General features: G+C 36.4%; 1 pseudogene; it reads left to right on the top strand.

Annotated features, from left to right (window-relative positions):
- Positions 1–3,114: 3,114 nt before the first annotated feature.
- The window catches only part of LOC102894656, a 185,622-nt pseudogene continuing 181,731 nt past the window's right edge, over positions 3,115–7,005 (top strand).

Raw genomic sequence — 7,005 nt, 5'->3', positions numbered from 1 at the left:
CAAGATGTTCTGCTATGCATTATACTGTGTAAAATGATAAATAAGACGTTAGTCCATACTACCAAAAAACTTATCCTCTAAGTGGAAATTACATATTCAGAAGAAAACAAATATAATATATAAAGAGATAAATGCCAGGAGATACAGAATAATTGGAGGAATGATAATTTCTAATTTAAATTTGTATGTTTTCAAAAATTGAAGGCATTATTGAGACACATCTTGGACAAATGAATGAATTTCAACTGAAATAAAAGGTAATGCCTTTTCAGAAAAAGAAAATAGTTTAAGTAACATTAAAACAGACATAATAAAATGAAGTTATCTTTGTAGATAGGTCAGTTTGCCTGAAACAAAGGGTACATAAAGAGAAAGTAGTTGATTAAAATGCAAAGGGCAATGGCAATAAGATCATAGAAGCCTTCTGCCTTAATAATGAGTATGAAATGTGCTCTGTAAGCTGTGGAGAATTATTAACATGGATTTTTTTACTAATTCATTTTATAATTTTATTTGACAAGTAATACATAACAATATAACATTGGAAAAAATAAATATTACATGATCTCTCACCATGGTTAACATTTTAGTGTATGTCATTTTAAAGAAATATCTACAAAAATGAGACCTTAGTGACCATTATGTTGTTACTTGTTTTTTAAATTATATATGCATATGCAGTTAATGTACAATGAAAGTCCTTACATAGCACACTTCTTTTCATATCTTTTAAATAACTGTATAAATATTTATTTATTGAATGTACCCTAACTTATGTAACAATTCCTATACTGTCACACATTTAGATTGCTTTTTATTATTATTATAAACAAGCACAACAAAAACAAATACTTAGTAAGTACCTACCCTGTGCCAAACATTTTTCTAGATACTTTGCATAAAACAAACTAATTACCTGCTCCCTTGGAACTTAACCTTTTGCAGTTACAATCACATCTTTGTACATGCATCTTTAGCATTGATTTACTTGTATCTTTACAATAAATTCTGAGTGCAAAATTTCAATACCAAAAAAATTAAATGTTTTGAAAGAAATCAATGCACACACACAAGCTGTGTATGAGAGCGTATTTCTCCCCACACCTCTGGTAACATAAATATTACCAAACTTTTTGGCCTTTGTCAAAAAAAAAAATGTAGTTAAATATCATTTTTATAATGATTTTGAATGTTTTCATTTTTGTTGTTATTGGTTATTATTTTGCATGTGTGAAATGTCTTTCATCCCTTTGACATAAAGATTTTATTTGTATTTCCTATTAATTTGTGACATTTCATTATAAATTAAGGAAATGCTATCTTAGGCATATGTTTTGCAAACATCTTCCCCAATTTGTACATATGTATTTTTTTCTTAACTTTTTGTGATGATTTGGACTTCTGATGATGTGTTTTTATCATTATTATTAAAAATTATTGGAGTGACATCGATCAACAAAAGGTGATGTTTCAAGTGTACAGTTCAACAGTATATCATATACTGCATTGTGTTTTTAAGTGATTTACTAATGTCAATAGTTATATAATTTACATATATTTCCTCTAGTACTACATAATATTTTTTACATTTAAGTCATCAACCAATTTATACTATGTGATATAGGAGTCAGATTTGCTTTTCCAAGAGGTAAGCTTCCTATCTCCACTACTTTTATTAACTAATCAATCATTATTCCTCAGTAATTTTTCTCAAGTAGTAAGTCTTCTAAATAAATATCTTTTTTCTCTAAAATATAAGGTGCAAAATTTTTTAAAATAGTTCTTTCAAACCACTTTCCTATAAGTTTCTCTAAATACTTTAGTAAATGCTGTCTAGTATTAAGATAGTAGCTGCTTGTTTCTTACTCATGTAAAAGAATTCTGAAGCTCCCTCTTATTGTATTACTAAAAGCTCATGACTCCAAAAGCCACTCTTTTTTTTTTATTTCTAAACATCTCACTTTCTAATATCCATAACTTATTTCATTTTCTTATGTAAATATATTGACCAGATCTTTCCAGAGATTATAGTTAGAAAAAGAGACAGTAGCTGCCTACAGATAAGATTTCTACCTGTATGTTAAATTTCATGCTGTCTGGGTGAACCCTGGGACCTAACAAACACTTCCATATTCCCAATAGACAGAAATTCTAGCAGGGGTCTAATACAGCTAAGTCATGTTCTTGAAGAAGCCATTAACAGTAGTACCCTCAGATCTCACACTAATGGAAAGTAAAAGAATTTCCAGGTGAGGAATGATACTTTTAAAACCTGGTTGGGAAAACAGAGGCACAGGTAATTGGTTGGCCATTTTCTTCTTTTTTTGTAACATCCAAATGATAAGGTCTTTTTTTTCCCCTCCAAGGTTTTGGTGTAAAGACTTTCAAATTGTATTAAAACATGTTGCTAATTTAGGAAGAAAATTTCTGTGCTTAAATTATTAAATATAATTCAGGAGCCATATTTCATCAGGGGAACATATCAGTCACCTGGAGACTTTTCAAACTAAATACATTTCCCACACACACACCTCATATATTGAAGATCTTTCTATGCCTCTCATTTGCCATTAAAACCACTACAGAGTAAGCCATTACTACTGATGGGAGTGAATCAAATTTCAGGGATGTGTTGTAAGAGACTAAGAAACACCTTTACATTAACTAAGAGTTTAATCATGCAATCATTCAATAAGCAGTTTTGATCAACTACTACCTGCTTAGCACCAAGCCTCTAGGAATATAACCGTGGAAAATAGTCATAGTATTAAATAAACCAGCAAGTTCAGCATAATGAGACATATATGTATAAAACAGAGTACTATGAGACTATGCAGAAAGAATAATAATCTAGTCTTGGTGAATCAGGGAAAGATATTCAATGGCATTGGTATCTATGTTGAAACCTAAAGAATAAAATTAGACAGAGAGCAGAAGAAGGAAGTCCCTAATAGAGGCAACAGCTTTTATTAATGCCCAGAAGTGAGAGATTGTATTGTGTTTGGAGAAATTCAGAAAGACCAGATATAGAATTCGAGTGGAAGAAAGGGAAAATGTATTGAGAAAGGTACAGAGATAAAAGATGAAGCTAGAGAAGTAAATAGACGTCAGATCATGAAGCTGCTACTAAGTCATGTAAAGGTGTTTAAATTCTACCAAGAGAGCATGGAAGAGCAAATTAACATTTTAAGCAGAACAGTGGCCTAAGTATTTCCTTTAGAAAGAAAACCCCAAAGACAACATGCAAATCATATGAGAGAAGGGCAAGTTTAGAGTCAGGGAAATAGGTTAATATTCCAATTTGTTTTGTGTTTACTTCTCGATAAAAGTTCAAGTAAGTATTAAACAACAAGAACTCTCTGGCTAACCATTGATTACTCTGTGAATCATCTAGTTAAAACATAGAGTCTTAACTGTTATACTTAATAGTTGCACTGTTTATAACCTAAGTTGCTTACTATCTGAAGTTTAACACTAAGAGAATTGATTAAATTAGGTAACTCCTCTTTTGGATGGAAGCAATAACCTTCAGTGGAATGCTAACTGCTTCTGAGAATTATGTTTAACTCACACTCTCATTGCCATAGGCAGAAATAATTGATCTTAGGCTGGGTGAACTGGTTCTTAATACACATAACCACGGGAAGAATGTCATTTTAATAAGATGCTTCTATAAACCACATCCTACTTAAAACAGGGTTTTCCTTGGGTTCATAAGCAAAAACTGAAGGAACCCTGTTTGCCCTTAAATTTATAATAAACTGTGAAGCAATATAATACTGAGTCAGCAGCCTGCAAAGTATCTCTTTGCCAATTCAACTACCTATGTTTGTTGTTGTGTTGTTATTTTAGCTACTGCTTTCCTAGAAAAATATGTCTATGTTTAACATTCTTGAATACCACTAATTAATGTACTTAAATCTGCTTGTATTGGTTCTTCAGTAGTTTTCTAGATTTCACAGTCCACTGTTTTGCTCAGCTAACACCATGCCACAATTTAAAAAAGTATTCAAATAATTGGAAATTGTAGAGGGGAGGTAATAAAATAAATAACTTTATCTCAGAGATCAAGGCAAAAAATACAAAATCTTTTCAAAATATGAAATCTTTGATTAATTTAAGCAGTCAAATTCTGATGATTCACAGATTTTACCCGATGGGATATAAGCACTCAGTTGCTCAAGACTGGCAACTGAGTTGTGGGGAAAACTGTTTACATATCTATTTCTATTCATGTTTATACAGCATCCTTTAAAATTCATAATTTTGGTGTATGCTTTCTAACTCATAATATGTTAATATCATATATTATGTTAAATTTGTTTTTGAATACATAAATGTTCATATATTTGGGCCAGACTACCTATATAACAATGTTGATATTATGCAACCAAATTTACCACCATTGTTCTTATTGTACAATATCTAATTTATAAAACCTCATATATAGCCTACTTTGTAGGCATTTATATAATTAATTATTTTTAAAAATAGTTGCTTTAAACTTTTCAAGTCATGGCTGGTATTACAGCTCTTTAAAAATAATTTTCACGAACTTTAATTTCTCTCAAACTGCTGGTGGTAACTTGGCTTATTTTTCATGGTACACAGATAAACAATTTAAAAAATTTATTAGTTATGCATTAACTCCATTGTCAGTTGAGAAAATAGAGCCAGCACACAAAGACCATGGAATTAGGTGCTAGGCTATAAGGACTTGGATGTCATCCCCAAAGATAAGGCCATCCTGGATGTGGAGTGACTTGACATCATGATCTACCAGCCACTTTACCTATTCCCTCCTGAAATACGTGGTCCCCTGAAATCATCTCCCAGGCTTCAGCCCCAAGAACTAGTGGGACCTCCCAGACCAACCTGACTCATTTTTACCACCCGGAGACAACCTGCCCAGATCCCAACATCTACAAGAAGTTACCTTTCCACAAGCAGAGAGAATCCATGGGAGGCAGCCCTCAGAGCAAGCTTTTCATTGAGGACCTCATCACAGAGTCAGCCAATTCCCTGCAGCCCAGCCCCCTGACCCCAACCAGCCAGCCAAGATCAAAACCAACTACTGGCCATGCCCCCCGCCACACACACACACACACACACACACACACACACACACACACTGGCCATTGTGAAAACAGAATGAAGGAAGCAGAAGACATCTCAGAGAGAGGCAAAGGAAGGAGGGAAAAAAGGAAATAATGATTCCAGAGAGGACAGGAAAACTCAGAGCATCAGAGAGAGGAACTCAGTAAGGCGACTTCCAGCTTGGAAAAGATGATCTTGAAAGAAGAGATGGAATAGTCATTGCCTAACTAGAGAAAAAACCTGCTCCCTGCCTGACCAGACACCCTATCATACCTCCTTGCACCCAAGATATCGAAATCTTCTTTCTGCAAAGTTGTAGAACCACTTTGAGCCAACCAAAGTCCACAGACTTCAGCCCATCAGGTGAGACTGGAAGCCCTGGCCTGCATATCTACCACTATGAAGCGCTGGTGGTGACCAATAAGAGGTGAACCAAGTTGCCTCTGGGTGTAGACAGAATGGGATTGAGAGGCATCTGTCAATGGAGGACTTCTCAAGGTTATTTTCCATGTTTTCTGAAGAGTTTAGCAAGCTGGCTCTGTAAAAGCAAAGCAAACTCAAGAAAAAAGATCTCTGTCTTCTGATCACCCCTACCCTCTCCATGACTAACCCTACTCCTGCTGTTCAGGTCACTAGAGCTAGGCTCATTGATACCAAGGCATCCTCTTCTACTGGCCAGCTGGGACTGACCATCTCTTGGGTAGGGCATAGATGGGGCTGTCTCCATTCCCCAGGTGGAGGGGGAGCCAAGACATCTGTAGTCCTATGGCTATGGCACATGAACTTTCTTCCCCATAATGAGGGGGGCTCCTTCTCTCAATTTTGGTCCTCACTGTACAGAGAAAAACCTAGTCTGGACTCCAGCACAAACAGAGTTAATGTTTGTGCCCTCTCCTAGCCCTCCATGCCCACATGAAGGTCCCCAGAAGACAGTGAGAAGACATAAACATGGCACTTACATGTCAAGCCTGTCAGCTCTCTGGACCAATGGGCAGATGAGAGTGGGAAGCAGCCAGGTAGCAGAGAAAGCTCTGGGACCCTGTGTGCACCCAAGCATGCTTCCTCGCCTCACGTTTGGCAGCTTCCCCTGCACCTGGGCCTCCTGCTTCTCTGACTCTAGCAGGAGCAAGCTCTAGCTCAGCCCCTAGCAGGGAGACTGCCTTGCCTCTAGCTCTCACCCTGTCCTCTACTTGCAACTCCCAAGCTTTAAAGCCTCTTGCTCCAGCCCTGTATCTTCACCAGAAGCCTCTGTTTAGAGTGGAGATGTCATTTCTACAAAACACCATCCACCATCAACCTCCAGGCAAAAGTCAGCTAAAATTTTACCTCCTGGCACCAACTTAGCTCCTGGGCAGAACCGAAGCATTTAGACTCCCTTGGATGGGATCGAAAGGCCAAGCTACAATGACACTTCTAAGTGTCCTATATACCAAGTCTTGCTCATACCCATGCATCCCCCACCACACTCTCCAAAGAATGTGATTTATTGGGGCACACACCTCTGCTTTCCTCACCTAATTTCTGCCCTACCTTACTCACACTCCCAGCTTTTCTTCTCTACAAATACACAGGTATATGTAATTATATAAATTAATTTTGTCCAGAGTCTGGGTTTTGTTCTTCTCCAGACCCTGATCTCTTTCCACTATGTATGTGATAATGCTGAGGAGGGGGACTCTGCTTGGAATTAAAGGTTGCATTGAGTCTCCCCTTCTACCGCTCGCTCTTTCTCTCTCTCTCTCTCCCTCTCTCTCTTTCTCTTCCCCCATATATATATGTATGTAGTCTATTAGTGCCAAAATTTAAGTAAAAGTAAAAGAAGACACAGTGAAAAAAAGTGAATTTGAGGGATGTGTGTGTGTGTGTGTGTGTGTGTGTGTGTGTGTGTTTATACAGACAGAGAGAAAA

The sequence above is a fragment of the Pteropus alecto genome, unplaced genomic scaffold, assembly GCF_000325575.1.
Source record: "Pteropus alecto unplaced genomic scaffold, ASM32557v1 scaffold20, whole genome shotgun sequence".
NCBI lineage: Eukaryota > Metazoa > Chordata > Mammalia > Chiroptera > Pteropodidae > Pteropus > Pteropus alecto.
The sequence above is the reverse complement of the archived record's forward strand: the minus strand, read 5'-3'. Positions and strand labels throughout refer to the sequence as shown.